The sequence below is a fragment of the Neolamprologus brichardi genome, chromosome 3, assembly GCF_056152115.1.
Source record: "Neolamprologus brichardi isolate AB-2024 chromosome 3, ASM5615211v1, whole genome shotgun sequence".
Taxonomy (NCBI): Eukaryota; Metazoa; Chordata; class Actinopteri; order Cichliformes; family Cichlidae; genus Neolamprologus; species Neolamprologus brichardi.
Genome location: NC_142106.1, coordinates 20,694,675 through 20,712,720, shown reverse-complemented (window position 1 = coordinate 20,712,720; position 18,046 = coordinate 20,694,675). Strand labels below are relative to the sequence as shown.

General features: G+C 39.8%; 2 pseudogenes across 1 annotated transcript; one reads left to right on the top strand and one right to left on the bottom strand.

Annotated features, from left to right (window-relative positions):
* Nucleotides 1-209: 209 nt before the first annotated feature.
* LOC102783650 (uncharacterized) lies at nucleotides 210-14,807 on the bottom strand (annotated as a pseudogene). The gene is made up of 6 exons (XR_015718536.1): nucleotides 14,799-14,807; nucleotides 9,449-9,599; nucleotides 7,447-7,710; nucleotides 4,860-5,516; nucleotides 1,638-2,205; nucleotides 210-1,324 (listed from the first exon to the last, which is right to left on the bottom strand). The product of XR_015718536.1 is annotated as an uncharacterized LOC102783650 (transcript).
* Nucleotides 14,808-16,405: 1,598 nt separating this feature from the next.
* LOC118455447 (uncharacterized) lies at nucleotides 16,406-17,938 on the top strand (annotated as a pseudogene).
* Nucleotides 17,939-18,046: the final 108 nt, after the last annotated feature.

Sequence of the window (18,046 nt, the reverse complement as noted above, 5' to 3'; positions counted from 1 at the left end):
ATGACAGTATTGTTTTAACATGTTTTTATCTTTTCCCTATTCACCACACTTCCTCAGTATTTTTCCTGTTTTTGATATCAATTGTATTATAAAAAATGATGATGACTCAAATTCTTGATACTTTTCAAAAGTTCAGACCTCTAAGATGTTCCGTTTAGGTTCATATGTGATCAAGAAAACCAACAATCTTCCACAAGAACCTGTCTTCTCTATTTGACTTTAATCAACTCTGCAGTAGCTCCAGCAGAGTAATAAAGCCAAAGTCCAGCATAGAGCGGCTGAGTGAATGTGGTCTGGACTCTGTGGAGGAGAGTCATGGTTTCAGAGACGCTGTAGAAAGACAGAATACCTGCTCTGTGATCCAGGTACACTCCTACTCTGGAGGACCGAGGACCTGAGAGGACAGTTTGGACTTTGTTGTGATAGAATGTATAACTGTTGTTTTCACAAAGTCATTGTCATTGTATCCAAATACACATTCATTTATACTCCCTGCTCTTTTGATATTCTTGTATGAGACTGCTACTTCTATTCCTCTACCGCTCCTCTCCACTCTACCTGATCATAAAAGGTGAATATGTCTGGATGATCAGAATAAGATTCTTTTTGTTTCATAAATGTTACTTTTCTGTTCCCCTCAGATAATAACACATGTGTGTTTGCTGTGTTTGGATCCAGTGTGATTTCATGTGAATATTTTAAGAATCCAGCTCTGGTCTTTGGCTCTGGTGGTAACAGTAAAACATCCACTTCAGTGACTGTCAGTGAGATGTTTGTCCATTCCTCTCTCAGAATGTCCTGTAGTTTATCTCTGGTCTCTGACACAGCTGCTGTCACATCCTCAAAGTACCTCAGAGGACGAATATTGATGCTGGATGAGTGTGTAGACTCACTGAGTGCTGACAGTGAGGGGTAGTTGTGTAGAAACTGGTTGTGATCCTCTGTGTGTGAGAGCTGCTCCAGCTCGCCGTCTTTCCTCTTCAGCTCAGCGATCTCCTGCTCCAGCTTCTCCTGAAGCTCTTTGACTCGACTCACTTCAGTTTCCTGCTGGGATCTGACCTGCTGCTTCACATCAGAGCTTCTTTTCTGGAGGAGACGGATCAGCTCAGTGAACATCGTCTCACTGTCCTCCACTGCTTTATCAGCAGAGTCATTGATGGCCTCCACCTCCTGTTGAAGCAGCTTCACATCTTTCTCTCGCTCCTGGATTCTCTGCTGGATGTTTAGTCGTCTCACCTCGAGCTCCTTCTGCTTCTCAGTCCTTTCTGCTGCAGCTGGGACTGTTTCATGGCCTTTATGTTCATCCACTGTGCAGAGATAACAGCTATAAGATAAAAGTCTAAGGAGGTCAGATCGGGAGACCTTGGGGGTGATTCAGCTGGCCAACTATGACCAATCCACTTTCCAGGAAACTGTTCATCTAGGAATGCTTGGACCTGGCACCCATAATGTGGTGGTGCACCACCTTGCTGGAAAAACTCAGGGAACGTGCTAGCTTCAGTGCATAAAGAGGGAAACACATCATCATGTAGCAATTTCAAATATCGAGTGGCCTTGAGGTTTCCATTGATGAAGAATGGACCCACTATCGTTGTACCCCATATACCACACCAAACCATCACTTTTGTTGTTCCAACAGTCTTGGAGGGATCCATCCAATGTGGGTTAGTGCCAGACCAATAGCGGTGGTTTTGTTTGTTTCACCATTCACATAAAAGTTTGCCTCATCACTGAACAAAATCTTCTGCGTGAACTGAGGGTCCTGTTCCAATTTTTGTTTTGCCAATTCTGCAAATTCTGTGCGCCGATCTGGGTCATCCTCGTTGAGATGCTGCAGTAGCTGAAGTTTGTAAGGGTGCCATTTGTGAGTAGCTAATATCCGCCGAAGTGATGTTTGACTAATGCCACTCTCCAGTGACATGCGGCGAGTGCTACGCTGTGGGCTCCTGCTGAATGAAGCTAGGACAGCCACTGATGTTTCTTCATTAGTGACAGTTTTCTTGCGTCCACATTTTGGCAAATCCAACACTGAACCAGTTTCACGAAACTTAGCAAGCAGTTTGCTACCTTTAGCATGGGAGATGGGTGGTCTCGTAGGGTGTCTTACATAGAAATCTGCTGCAATGACCCGGTTACTGCTTTCACCAGATATCAACACAATTTCGATCCGCTCCTCACGTGTTAACCTCTTCCACATGTCAATGGCTGTGAACAAAGAGAAACTTGTAAATAACTCATGAAAAAATAAAGTTACGTTGAAACCAAGCACACCATTGTTTTTCTTGTGACATTACCAATAACTTTGATGTGTCACATGGCCCTCTTCCTATTGAAAAAACAAAAGTTGTATCCAAGATGTCCGACTTCTAAATGGCCACCATGGTCACCACCCATCTTGAGGAGTTTGCCCCCTCACATATACTAATTTGCCACAAACAGGACTTTAATATCACCAACCATCTCCATGTTATTACGGTGTATCCATATAAATGGCCCACCCTGTATATTCCAGATGTGCTCATGCCACATTAATCCAGAGTCAAAGTGTTTTTTCAAAGAGGAAAATCTTAACTCTCTCCAGGCTATTTCCACATAGGGTTAGGGCCCTACCTGCTTCAACTTTCTTGTCTGGCAAGAACAAGACGTTTGTTCTGTAGAAACTTTTGCTGTTTCTATAAAAAAAAATTTAAACCTACAAAGATTAAATTGGCCCAAATGGAGGGTGAATGTAAAAGTTGTATTACACACACACACACAAACACACACAAAGGCAAGGTACTCTTTGTGTGTATGTATACGTCGTATGTTAATGAACCTATACATATTCATGTAACCTCAATAAAAGAGCAGTGTTACGGGGGAGCGGACGAGAGCAACTGGGGTCAAGCGAAGGAACGGCGTTTGTCCGGTTCTCTCCCGTGCACGAGAAACATGAAGAACTTTGCCTACTTCGTGTCTTGCTTTGCTGTGTAATTATATTGTCTTCAACATTCCAGCGAATAGGTTTAAGCTACAAACCTATCATTTAAACAGTGCCAAATCACAACAGTTGCCTCAAGGCGCTTTATACTGCATGTATTCCTACAATAATACATGCAGATCAATGACCCCCTATGAGCAAGCATTTTGGTCACAGTGGGAAGGAAAAACTCCCTTTTAACAGGAAGAAACCTCCAGCAGAACCAGGCTCAAGGAGGGGCGGCCATCTGCTGCGACCGGTTGGGGTGAGAGAAAGAAAACAGGATAGAAGACATGCTGTGGAAGAGAGACAGAGATTAATAACGGGTATGATTTAGTGCAGAGGGGTCTATTAACACATAGTGAGTGAGAAAGGTGATTGAAGAAGACACACTCAGTGCATCATGAGAATCCCCCCGCAGCCTACACCTATTTCAGCATAACTGAGGGAGGATTCAGGGTCACCTGGTCCAGCCCTAACTATATGCTTTAGAACAAAAGGAAAGTTTTAAGCAAAATCTTGAAAGTAGAGATAGTGTTTGTCTCCTGAATCCAAACTGGAAGCTGGTTCCACAGAAGAGGGGCCTGAAAACTGAAGGCTCTGTCTTGCTGCAGCATTTTGGATTAATGAAGGCTTTTCAGGGAGGTTTTAGAACTTCCTAATAATAATGAATTAAAGTAGTCCAGCCTAGAAGTAATAAATGCATGAACTAGTTTTTTAGCATCACTCTGAAAATTAGAGGTCCAGGTCTTTATGTCTTTAAGACATTCCTGCAGTTTAAATAATTGGTGTGTGTTATAATAATAATAATAATGGATTGGATTTATATAGCGCTTTTCAAGGCACCCAAAGCGCTTTACAATGCCACTATTCAGTCACTCTCACATTCACACACTGGTGGAGGCAGCTACGGTTGTAGCCACAGCTGCCCTGGGGCAGACTGACAGAAGCGAGGCTGCCATATCGCGCCATCGGCCCCTCTGGCCAACACCAGTAGGCGTAGGTAAAGTGTCTTGCCCAAGGACAAAACAACCAGGACAGAGAGCCTGGGGATCGAACCGATCGAACAGATACGCTTCCCAACCCCCTGAGCCACGGTCGCCTTGTGGCATGAGTAATCTGGCTTCATGGATAGATAGAGCTGGGTGTCATCAGCATAGCAGTAAAAATGTATAAGGGAAGCATATTTAATGTTAACAGAATTGGTCCTAACACTGAACCCTGTGGAACTCCATAATTAAGCTCAGCATGTGAAGAGGACTCTCCATTTACGTGAAGAAATTGGAGTCTATTAGATAGATATGTTACAAACCACTGCAGCGCAGTACCTGTAATACCTACAGCATGTTCTAATCACTCTAATAGGATATGCAATTATAAGAATAAGGTAATAAACTGAACAAAGAATGATGAGAGTTCTTCACTCCTCTAGACAATCCAATTTTATTCAGTTTTACTTATAAAGCACAAAATCACAATGACAGTTCTCTCAAGACGCTTTAAATTGTAAAGGACCTAAAACAGCAGAAAATACTGTCTTGAATATGAATCATCTCTCCAATCAGTTGTTGCAGTGACCTGACAGTGTAAGCATTACCACCAACACACTGCTATGACTCACAGTTGCTATGAGAATGCAGCTTCTCATCTTTGTGAGTTCTTGTATGACAGTTCAAAAGTGATTTTCGAGTGAATCTTTTCCCACAGGTGCTACAAGAATACGGCTTCTCGCCTGTGTGAGTTCTTACATGAGATTCCAATGCTGCTTTCTGACTACATCTTTTTCCACAGATCCCACATAAATATGGTTTGTCACCTGTGTGCATTCTCCTGTGTTTTTTAATTGCTGATAAGTCAGAAAATCTTTTTCCACACATGCTACAAGGATATGGTTTCTCACCTGTGTGACTTCTTTCATGACAGTCCAAAATTGATTTCTGAATAAATTTTTTTCCACAGGTGCTACAGGAATATGGCTTCTCACCAGTGTGAATTCTCTTGTGTCTTTTTAATGCTGATGAGTGAGAAAATCTTTTTCCACAGGTGTTACAAGTGTACGGTTTCTCGCCTGTGTGAACTCTCAGATGTATAGTCAGCACAAATTTATGCCGAAAGGTTTTTCCACAGATGTCACATTCTAGAGACTTTTTCCTTGAGACAGGTTTACTTTGACTCTCTGACACAGCAGTGTTGTCTAGTCTCTGTCTATGACCTCTCTTTCTGTGACGTCTCTTCTTCAGCTCTGTATTTCTAGTAGATCCTGATTCCACGTGCCCATTTTCTTCATGATCTCGGCTCTCTCCTTCAGGAGAGCTGTGAGAAAGAAGCTGCTCACTGTGGTCACTTTCCTCATAAGATCGAGTCACCATGAAAGTATCAGTCTCCTGCTTCAATCCAAGCTGCTCTCCCTCCTGACTGCTGCCCACTTCCTCCTGTTCCTCTTTAATCTGTGGAGGCTGTGGGTCCTCCTGGTCCAGACTGGAGTTCCTCTCCTGGTTACAGACCTGCTGGTCTGTGAGAACACCGTCCTTTTCAGAGAGATCCTGCTGTTGGAGGTCTGAAAGCACAAATGAACAAAATGATAAAAATACATTTACTGACAGGGCTCTAGACTAACTTTTTGCCATCGTTGCACCGGCACAAAAGTTAGGCGGACTAAAATGTTTCAACCGCATCACTTAACAACGCAGTTTTACATGTGCACTTTTTTTGGGGGGAAGTTGCAGTCCATTCAGACAATATTCATTTCTAAATTATTAACTAACAATCTTATGCTTAAAGTGCTTTGTCAATATTGTAGAAAATGTTAAAGTTAATCATCATCTTGGCCTCCTTTGACGACCTGTTTGCTGCTGTCTGTTGCTGAAAGGCAGTGGGGAGAGGGGACACTTGGGCATTTATTGCAGCATATAATGTGCTTTCTGGATACACTGTGCTTTTTCAGCATTCAAAGATTGAATGCACCGTGTCAGAGCTGGCTATGAACTTCAGACGGATCAGGCCTTAACTTAACAAAAAAAGTTATCAATAGTTCTTTTCATCTTTTTTTATTACCCACAGCTACATCCACTTCTGTTAGGCCAAGGCTGCTCACTAGGGCTGCGTATCATCACTGATTTCTATAATCCATTCGATTCAGGTTCTCAAAGTCCTGATTCGATTCAATTTAGCCTCAGACAGTCAGAAATATTATAATTCTGATCATTTATCAGTACTGATACATGTGAGACTTCATCAGAATTGTGAACATCACAGCAGATGCTTTTGTGTCAAAGTAACTGAGAATAAAACACAGAAAAACATGAATGAGATTTTTCTGGCCTGGCGTTTTGTAGCAGATAACCTTAAAAATATTCTGTAATTTTGCATAGTTTTAAAAAGTTTTTCTTCAGTATTAAACAGCAGAAATTAGGCTTTCTTGTCCGAGGTAATTTAATTGAAAAAAAAGAAAAAAAGAAAAGAAAAAGACAGCGGCCGACAGCGCTGTAAACAACGGTAGACTGGTGGGTAATAAGCAAATGAATAATGCAGAAAACACATTTGAGACGGGAAACTGTTCTTGAAGTACAGAGAGAGATAGAGATGTGCATGAAGTGTGATTTTTATCGTGGTGGAAGCAAAACAGCAAAACTCAAAGGGAATTCATGATGACATTGACCAAATGTGAAGCGTAGTTTTCTGCTTCTTTTGCTGCTGGCTCTGTGAATTTTGGTTGGAGAGAGACAAAACCTGCAGCTCAGAATCAGCGCAAAAAAGACGTGAACACAGAGCTCCGACAGCATGTCGGTCTACGGGCCGTCGGGTAAGAAAGCCGAGAAAGACAAAGTTGATTCTGATGCGTCCGCTCTGTGTTTACGTCTTTGTGTGGAATCCGTGTACCTGCTCTCATTTGCTGTTTGGTGGTTGTTGAAATAGTTTGTGAGCTTTAATCTGAGAATCGATATGGCTTTATTCAAGCTACTCACCTCCCACTTCCACCTGCACTTTCAACTGGACCACGGCCAATCAGAGAGGTCCCGCCCCTGACTATCTCTGATTGGTTTAGTCCACGACACGGGCATAATGTGTGTCTGTTGTTGACCACACGGAGAGTTACAGAGATTTTTTTTTTTTTGTTACCCGAACAGTTGGTCGCACTCTGCTCAATGTTATTTTTAGTAACACTGTTATTTTTACAATGTTATTACAATGTTACTGGTGGTGGTCAGAGGGCCCGGTGGCGCCAGTGTCCGGCAGCCTCACCTCTGTCAGTGCGCCCCAGGGCAGCTGTGGCTACAATGTAGCTTGCCATCACCAATGTGTGAATGTGTGTGTGAATGGGTGAATGACTGAATGTAGTGTAAAGCACTTTGGAGTCCTTAGCGACTGAGTAAAGCGCTATACAAATGCAGGCCATTTACCTTTTTTTTTTTTTTTACAATGTTATTTTTACTCATCACCTACATGGGTGATCTTCATTTTTATTAGGACATCAGAGTCTTACATACCTATTTTGTGTAACTTTATCACAGGTTTCCAGATGCTCTCCATCTGTCTGAGCTGCTCTTCATCAGTCCAGACGATAATGCCTTCAGACTCCTGCTTCAGTCCAAGCTGCTCTCCGTCCTGACTGCTGCAGAGTTTCTCCTGTTCCTCTTTAATCTGTGGAGACTCTGGGTCCTCCTGGTCCAGACTGGAGTTCCTCTCCTGGTTACAGACCTGCTGCTCATCCAGACCCTCCTCTTCCTCGCAGTCATGATTTTGTGGGAGGTCTTGAGGAACAAAGAAAAAAAAACAGAACAAGGTAACTAATGTGATGATACAAGAACACACACAACACTATTTTACAAAAGCATGAATCTAAGCCTGAATAAATCGTGATCAACTGGAGAGACAGTGAGCTCAGATTGTAGCCTGACCGGTGCCACAGTGTGGTATTGATCATGTTAAATTAAGTGTATGAATGCAGGATGTTTTCATCAGCTGAGGCGCGTCACAGAGGCACTCTCAGGCAATGAGGTGGAATTCACAGGTGATGATGCAAAAAACGCATGAATGTTTTCCAGTTTTGAAATAGTTTAAAGTGTAAGAGTTCAAATGTGCAACTGTCATTAAAAATAAAGGCACCACTGAGCAGTGAGATATATTCATTTGTAAATGTATAAAATTAATAGTTTTCTGTTAACATTCTTTTAGCATCTTGTCATTTTTGCAGAAACAATGTTGCACTTTGGTGTTATATTTTTCATGTTCACTGTAGAGCTTCATCACCAGGTCATGTGATAAGGTCTATCATATTAGATGGTCTGTCTAACAATATCAACAGGACCTAAAACACTGACACCTGATGAACTGTGGAATCCTGTTGGAGAAAATAAAGTTTAAAAAAATAAATAAATGCAACAAAATGCGTATTCTTTAAAAAAAAACATTTTTTTCTTTAAGCTTCTCCAAATTTTAGTGCAGAATAAACATTAGAGCACTTTGTTTAAGTATTTATTATAATCTGGTTTTGTGGAAAGATAAACTAGTTTAGATTTAGACATGTTTACAAAATGTGTGCATAAGTGTTCAAAATGTACAATTTATATTTGCAATTCAAGTTATAAAAATAATTTACTCAACATGTCTGTGTTGTTTTTTTTAACAGTAAAAAAATACTAGTGGGATTTTGTTTTTTGTGTGATTTCAGATCAATGAATGATGTCAATGAAAAAACAACTAAATTCAGACATGCGAGGTTGAGCTGAAAAGAATGATACCAAACAAGAATAAAATGAAACAGTCTGAAGGTGAAATACAAATGTAAAATCAAAAGGTGTCAAAAATGTCCAGTTATATTTTGGACCTCAGAGGGTTAACCCAACAAATCATGAAAAATTAGGTTTACATTTTTGTTCATGACAGTGCAGATTTATGACATTTTGTGTAAATTTAATCATGTAACAATTTGAATTTTTTCTAACGAAAACAGTGTGAAACTTAAGTTTGACTTGTGTGTGTAAATGAACCACCCCATGTTGTGTAGCTTTCTGGATTTTATACTTATTGGGCTACATATTTATTTATTATACAGACTATACAGTACATAGAATCAAAACTCACATGTTTTATGTAACTAAAGTGTTTAAGTATGTGGGCTACAGACAATAATTAAGTTATAGACTATATTTATATGAAAAACGTGTATACTTACTGCATTTTAATCATTGTACCACCTGCATATGTGTTTGAAAAAAAAAAGGCTTTGATTTTGCCACCCGAAGAAAATGTCTTTAGATCCGTCCCTGGTCTGCTCAGAGATGCTGCTGTCTACATTGGCTTACACTTACTCTGCTGCTACCAGGAGCTAATCTAGCAGTGACCATGGACCTGCACCAGTCCAACATAGTCCGTCACTGGACACTGAACCACAGCACTGATAAATACCCAGTTTAACTTCTTCTAGTAAAGTCAGTCACACTGAAGAATCTGAGCTTGAACAGCACAGAGTTAAAAACATGTCCATACCTATGATGTGTGAGTTTCTGTCGGGTTTCCGGCTGATATCCAGCAGTCTGTGCTGACGGTTGAACTCCTCCTCATACTGGACGATGGTTTTTTGAACCTCTGAGAAGATTTCTGCACAAACAGCAGTTAGTCTCTCCTTGATGAACTCTCTCTCTCAGATACTGAGCTGAACTCATCGCTGCTTCAACTCAGGCTGGACGGATCGATACAAGCATCGATACAGACTGATCTACACTGACGTGATGGGATCGATAGTTAAGTTTCTCTCTTCCCGGAGTTCAGTCCGCTTCGTCAAACAGCAGCCATATCTGTGCACGTGACTATTCTCGCATGGACACGCCTCCTTTTACTTTGTTGCTCTGCTGTGATTTGTTGGCCTGCAGTCACGTGACGGTTTTTCTCCCTCGTTCATAACTTTATTCATATTCCAAAGAGACAGCGTAAACAGGTTCATGCTTGTTATTGATACAGTATTTATCACAGGTCCTCCATGCATTCTCCTGCTGTATGTCATTAAATAAGGAAGAGGAAAAGAGGCAGTAACATAAATAATTATATTCCTACAGTCAGCTGTTATCAATGCTTCTAAACTGAAGGCTAAATCATCAACAGTATGAAGACACATGTTGGTACAGCATCAAAAACTACAGCAGATTCTTTTGGTTTTATGGATATTTTGAATTTGCCCATATTGTATGATATCAAAAACACATTATGATGAAGCTGCTGAGAAACTATCAGGATTCAATATGTTGTTGTTGTTTTAATGCATATCTGTGAAAATATTTGCCTACATTTTTTTTAAATGAAGCAAAGTATTTTTAGCTTGAGACCATCTTGTAATGTGTTTCATAGTCCCTGTTAACACATGCCTGCTGACACATGATACACAGTAATATGTGTTTGAATACAACCTGAAACCTGTTAATATTCTGATTTCTCCACATGCAGGACAGAGAAATTCCTGCCTCTGTCACACAAAAAGTGGAAAATATTTTTGTTTGACATTTTAATCACAATAACAAAGAAATAAAATGTTGGTAGATCCACTTTTTACAACGAATCATCCATCAGTAAAGAGTGTTCAGTAGAAAAAGGCCAGTGAGTTTATGTAAATGGTGTATCTGCTGTAAGACACAGACATAAAAATGCATAAAAATGATTTTCATTTCTATCCATCATCTTGAACACTGACTATAAATGTGTTCACATCATTATTGTGTGATTTGGTTTCTTCACGTGTCTCCTTCAGTGCAAATAAAGGACTGTTAGAGTGTGTGCTGTGTGTTTTTCTGAAGCATGACAATCCTTTCCAACAAGTATTTCCAGCTGTTTGTCTCCACTCTGCACTTTAGTCTTTCTTCCTGTCATGTCTGTGTTTGTCCACCAGGTGTCTCCTTCAGCTCATTTTCTGTGTGTGAGTTTTCTTTTGGTCTCTGGTCATTTTAATGTTTGTTCAGTTGTGTGTAATTGTTTTTTTCACATATGAACTCAAACCAAACACACTGAGCTCAACATAAACTTCCTGCTAACAGAATTTTAAATCAGTGCAAAGGCACAGTAGAAAGGACCCCACGCACACACACCGCTGTCAGTTTGCTCAGTTTGTCTATGGCAGCCGATTCTGTTGTTTTGGTGCTTTGCACGCTGGAAATAGTCACTCCAAGGCTGCTGCCACCCACTCGTCTTTCTGCTCCGCTGTCACTGAAAAAGCCAAGAATATAGCAGTGTGATCTAACTCATACCCCCTCCTCTGCAGCAGGCCAGGGAGCACACCTCCACCGCAGGCACCAAGAAGGAAAACTGCTTCAGCTATTCATTAAAACATGTTAGTAGTCCAAAATTAAACACATTTCAGTATTCCTTATAGTTTAGATATTTTCAGGTACAGTACAGAAAAACGCTCCCATTTTAATTCAAATGAATCGTCAACACATTTCAGTGTTGTTTTAACAGTAACGTAACATCAGTGATGCGAGTTGCTCCTTAATGCTCAAATCTCCCTACTGTCCTTCTCTTTGTGTGCTTTGAACACCAGAGCCTGTCACCTTTGTTATAAAAACCATCCCTCCTAAAGGACTTTGTTAAGGTCTTTATACACTTAGTTACTTTATCTCTGTATTTAAAAATACAAAGCATATACACATGATTATAGGGTATGATTCTTTTATTCCGGCAACTTACTGAAAGCTTATAAGATGTGTGTTAACATCCAATATTATTTTTGTTGACTGCCATATTTGATTTCCTTTGTCTTTGGACTGCAAGTGTCCAGAGTCTGCTGCAGCTCAGCTGTGGTGTCTTTGAGGGAGAGGCGATATGAAAGAGGCTGACGACACACAATTCAGAAGTGTGTGACTGATAAGAAAGTTTAAAATAACTAGTTATCTATCCTTAATCTGTTTTTTAATTCATGTTGAAATAATGCCATTATTAAAGTAGGATTATCGCTGTTTTCAGCTGTAAAACAAAAACACTCAAGCCCTTCAAATAAAACGTTTACAGGGCAGTGTCTAAGGGTCGGCAAGCAAATATATTTGAAAGTAAATGTCAAGCAGAGTAACTCCTGTAAATATTTTATTCAGTTATATCAGATATGTGGTGTTTCTGGGTGAATATTAATACAATGTTTTATTTTAAAGCTGTTTCTCACTTTGTTTCTTGTAGATGATAAAGTAATACTATTTTTATTCTTCATCATGGTCTGTAATACAGCAATTTCCTTTGTGGGAACAATAAAGTATTGATCTGTCTATCCATTAAATTCAGTAAGATTTATATTTCACCAAATCATAACGACATGTTTAATATCGTAAGGTGGAGATCCTACAATAATATAGGGAAACCACAACAATTAGACAAACTCTTAAGAGTGAAAAACTCCCTTTTAACAGGAAGATCAGGTTCATGGAGGGGCGGCAATCTGCCGTGATCAGTTGGAGGTGACGGGAGGAAAACAGGACAAAAACATGCTGTGGAAGAGAGCCACAGATGAATAATAACTAATAATTAAATGTGGTGAGTTAATGCACCACATTGTGGGAATCCCCCAGATATCTAGGCCTATTTCATCATAACTAAGGAAGGATTCAGGGTCAGTTGATCCGACACTAACTATATACTTTACCAAAAAGAAAACGTTTTAAGCCTAATCTTAGAAATAGAGAGCATGTCCCAAATCCAAACTAGGAGCTGATTCCACAGAAGAGGTGGTGAAGGCTCTGCCTCCCATTCTACTTTTAAATATCCAAGGAACAACAAATAAACAAATAAATAAGCTCTCGAAAACGCATACATTTGAAGACGGTGCGTTTGCGTCGCAGTGTGGACAGCGGAAACCGAGACTTCCTAAAACGATGATGCATGTTAGTCATGTGATGCAGTCATGTGACCAATTAAACTAAGATAGCAGAGGGCATTATACAGCAGTTGTTTTGTTTGCTCTCAGTTTGACAGCCCTATTAAAAATAATATCTGTCTGTACATGCTCCAGATAGCTTTTCTTCAAATTCTTTAACTCTCACTCGCTTTTACTTTGTACTTTTGTGTTACTTGCAGCAACAACTCCTTCTCATTGTTAGTCCATTTAAAAAACTATTGCTTTCCCTCGACATTTTGCCGCAACGTTTCAAAGAGCCGAAAGGTAAATAAGTGGCAGACAGAAATGAGGCAGGCCGAATCTTCTTGTGTTTCACGCATGCACAGTACTGTAATGTAAGCGCTTTTGGCCGTTTCAATGTGGGCGCACAACTCTGTGAAAATGACTGAAAACGATAGTGTGGACGCTGAGCATTTTCAAATGAAAACGCCATATTCAAATCTATCCGGGCTAGTGTGAACGCTGCATTTTATGTCAGCAAAAACATCCTCTCAGTGTGGACGGGAGGCCAAAACCGAGAGAAAACGATCAGTTTTCAAACAAAAACGCATTAGTGAGGACTTAGCCTGGGACTCTCCACCATTTGACCTTAGAACTGAAGAAGCTTCTCAAATGAGAGGTGAAACGTCTTCAAGCAACTTAAAGAAGTCCAGACGCTTTTCTTCCCAAACTCCCTAGACTACGAGGCCTTGATGACTGAGAACCTTCACAGACATATCTCCTCTCAAGAGTTTACAACCAGATGCAAACCACTGGCTACGCTCAGGAACAAGAAGGATAGCCTGCACAGCACTGAAAATAAAGTCTTGAAAAGATGAAGACCAAAAAATCGATAAGAGAAACAGTTTGTACGAGGGAACCATATCTGTTGAACATTTTACATTCCTGATGTTTTGAGGTTTGAACCACATTATTTTAAGGTTTTCTGTTATGCATAAAAGATAACCAAAATGTCATTTCATTTGTTAATATACATCTGTCGTACGTCAATATTTGAATTTTTTTTCAGCCATCTGTTCACACAAATAAATGCAGAGAATCTTAAAACATGGGCCAAGTTGTGCCAGATGTTTCAATCAAAACTGGTCTGTAGTCAAGTATGTGTCATTTACTATGATTACATATACAACCCCAAAGCAGAAAAAGTTGGGATGGTTTGGAAAACACAAAGAACAATAGGTGGTGATTCTTCAGCATGATTCTTAAATGTATGTCATTGCTGACAGTAAGAAAACAAGAGTAAGACATTTCATGCTTCATCTGGTTAACTTAATATCAGTTGTTAATATGCATTCATTCATGCACTTCAGTACACCCCATAACATTGGGCAGATGAAGTCTCTATCACTTTGTAAAGTTTGTAAAGTCTCTGTATCCTCACTTTGGAACTGAGGATACAGCGCGATGAAGCATTTCAGGTGTTATTTTCTCCCATTCATCCTTCACAAACATCTGCCTTTGCCAAGAGCAGTCATATCCAGATATAACATCCAGATATAACAATCTGGATGTTCCTTTTTGTTTTTGTATTAAATCTCAAGGTTTCCAGTTGTTCCAAAATAAATCCAGTAAACTGCTTCTTGTGACCACAATACATGTTTGTGTGACACACATCCCAGATGATTAAGGCAAGGCTTCTGTTTTGCACTGTAAAGTTTTAAATGGCATTTGTGACAGTAACTCCAGGTAATACATTGTCCACGTGGTTCTGTCAGTGAATGGTGAGAATATTTCTGGTGTAGTAATGCCTCTTGACATCAGAGCATTTGGGTCCTCATTTCAACACACATGACCGCTACATGACACAACAATGCAACCAGATAATGAATCCAGCAGATGCAACCATTTGCTGGATCAGTTGGAGCGCTCCAGGTTTTTTCTTCATCTGGTCCTGCTGTCCTGATTGCAGATCTGTGGTTAGTTTCCACAGATTCTTCACAGTCAACTACTCAGAAGAAAAATCACACTCACCATCATCATGCCTCTTGTCAGCAAGTCAGTCCAGCCTCACTGCACCCCAGACTTTCTTGCACGTTGAAGGTCCTCAATTTTCAACTGATTTCATTGGTTGGTAAAAGACACTAGAACCTTGTATACAGTAGGGACACGTACCGGAGATATAGTATAGGACCAATAAACATCAGGAACAAGAGGTTCTTGGTGAACTTTCAGCTCAAAACTTGTGATATTAATGAACTAAAACCTATTTTCTGCCTCTATTCTTTCACCTTTGGTTTTCTGCAGTTAAACTGAGCTGCAAGGTGTTTACTTTTTGATCCACTACAAAAAAGCTCATTTCCATGTTTTCTCATCCACCTGTCCTCAGTATGGTGCCTGTGCTAAAAATCTGTGTTTAAGGGCAGGAAGAAGAGGGAGGGTAGTTGTTATTCCCCACTCCAATAAGAGGAGCGGTTCGAGAGCAATACTGTGTGTTTAACCCTTTTTTATTTACTGCTTACCAACAGTTTTAAGCTTTTTTAACCCTTTTTATCTATATAAATAAACTTCACTTTAGAAATCTCAGAAAACAACAGTCACAAACATGGATAAGTCTACTGGCAGCAAAGCAAGTCATTGTACAAAGGAAGACAAAACAATAATATTAGATAAATATGATAAAGGTTAAACAAAGAATGCAAAGTGAAAGCAAAACATATGTTGTAGACAAACCAGCAGAGTGTGATTGTGTGTGAGAGGAAAAGTATAGTAATTAAAGTTCTGCATAAATGTGTGTGCACTTTAAGCTATTTTCATCAACACTTGGGTTTTATTATCTGTTAAATTATCGGAAACTTTATTTACTTGCTTTCATAGAGTGAGAATGCCTGCTAAAAACAAAAGCTATTAATATTTTTGAGAACTCTCATTAAGCAGTGAATTTTACTTTAAGTTTTTTTTCTTTCGTTTTCTTTGTGTAAATCCCGGGGATTACCCTGGTATCTGTTGTTTCACTTTTACCATGTTTTTATTTGCCTGTGACCATGACCGATGATTCAGACTCCATTAAGCTCGTAGATGAACACAGCACATACTTATATTTTCTTCACACATTCACCTGTGCTCTCCAAAGCAGGTAAGGTAAAGTAGATTTTTACTTCAGTGACAGATTTCTAGTCTGCTTCATTCAGTTACTTCAGAAATAGTTACACTGAATATTTTAGTGCACTTCACCTTTAATTCTTCAGATAATCATGAACAGTCTGATTCAGACTGAAAGTTTAACGTCTTCATGTGTGGATTGTTGTTGCTGCTTTCATTGGTGATCTATGTGATCCACTCTGTACATACTTTATATCATAGTTGGATTATTGATCAGCAGACTTCATGAAGGCTTCAGTTTAACAAGTTGGTGACATCAAATTGTTCACAGAGGTTTTCTGTCATTCAGCTAAACTGTAAAACTGAGGTGGACAAAACAATAGAAACAGTGTAAATAAGAGTGGGTGTGTCTTTGTTCACTTTGAAGATCTTTAAAACAGAATAATATCACTGTGCTACAGCTACACTTGACTTTGGTTCTTCTCCAGTTTGCAGGAGGAAGAGCTGTTTTGTGTTCCTGAGCTGATTATCAACTGAATATGGACAAAGACGAACTCGAACTCATCCTGGCTCTGAGAGCCATGGCTTTTTTAGAGGCGTTGGAAATGCAAGCAGAAATTCGGTGAGTCTCTTACGAACAAATGTATTTAGAAGATAATAAAGATTTTCATATTTCAGTTACTATTTAAATTAATTGTGTGTAAATCCACTTTTTGAACATTATGGGGTGGTGGAGATTTGAAGCTGTGACAGAAATCAAATGAACATGAATCCAGTTAAAAAACAAACAAACAAAAAAGAGAAAACAGAAAGAGAGCTGAGTGATAAACCTGAGGTCATACCTGCCTCCATTTTATTTTTTACATGAAATCCTTCCTCACGGAGTTTGTTATAATTATAGCAAATCTTCTGTTAATTGTATGTAGAGTTAAGATGAACCTCACAGCATCTGCAGGTCTTTTATCTGTGGTTCACTGCAGAAGTTTAATGTAGTGATTAGAAGTGAAACTCAGCTAAAGTCAAACTCTATAGTGACAGGCTGGACATGCTGTCTGTCACAGGGTGGTAGAAAACTTTTATGATTAAAAATATCACAACAGATCTGCATACCTGTGCTCATATATGACCTCACTCTCTTTAGTATCACAGTGATCCAGTCACAGCTTTCTGTACTTGCTAAAAAAAAAGATATTTTTTTTGTTTGTTTGTTTTATAAAAGGAAAAGGCTGGCTGCTGCATGTCGCCCTGAAAGTCCCAGGAGCTCTGCTGAAAGGAAAAGATTAATAAACCTTGCAATAGAAAACTGCAAAGATGAAACTGTCCTGCAGTGGCTGAGAGAAAATTCAGAGTCTGGCACCTTCAGAAAACTCTCAGACATGTTTGATTTCCTGAAGAGTAAAATTGATGAGGAAGAAAAGAAGAACCACGATGACACTGTTGATATAATCTTTGTGGCACATGGAGCAATCAGAGACTCCAAGATCCCAGCCAGCTGTTTGCTGCCTCTGCCCACCATCACTGACCTGGTCCTGTACTCTCCCTGGAACTGTGCCACCACTGGTGCTGTAACCTATGGCATTGCAACAGGGAAAATGAGGCCACAGCACAGAGTTTTTTATCGTAAACTTCCAATAACGTGTACTAATCAACCCCCGAATCTGCCAAACTACTGGAACTCACTGAAGAAAGCCGGAGGACAGAAGATCCCAAACATCAGTGTTAGACCTCTGCAGGAAGATGATGGCGTGTGGGAAAGATTTAAGTCTCTCTCAACAAAATATGGTCCACCAGGAAGAAACCACATCGTCATCCCGTTCATCCTCCCGGAAGAGAGTGAAAGTGTCCGGTTCTCTGTCGTTGCCTTGGCTCTGTCCCTGGTGCTGCTCTCTTCCAGGTTTAAAGCCACCGTTCACTTTAATGCCTGTCTGAGTGATCAGTCTACAGGACAGAAATCTGACAGGAAGTATCTGCAGGAGCAGTACTACTGCACTGAAGACAACACTGGGATGACATGTTCACCAGATGCATTCAGTGTGAACTGATTGGATCGTTTTAAGAGTCTGTTTAGTTAGATGCAGTCATCCACATCTTATCGTCTTTTCTGTGTTAAATGTTTTAAAACTGTTTCAGAAACATTAAATCACAAAAACAGTTTCATTGTTTGTTTGAAAAAAGAAACC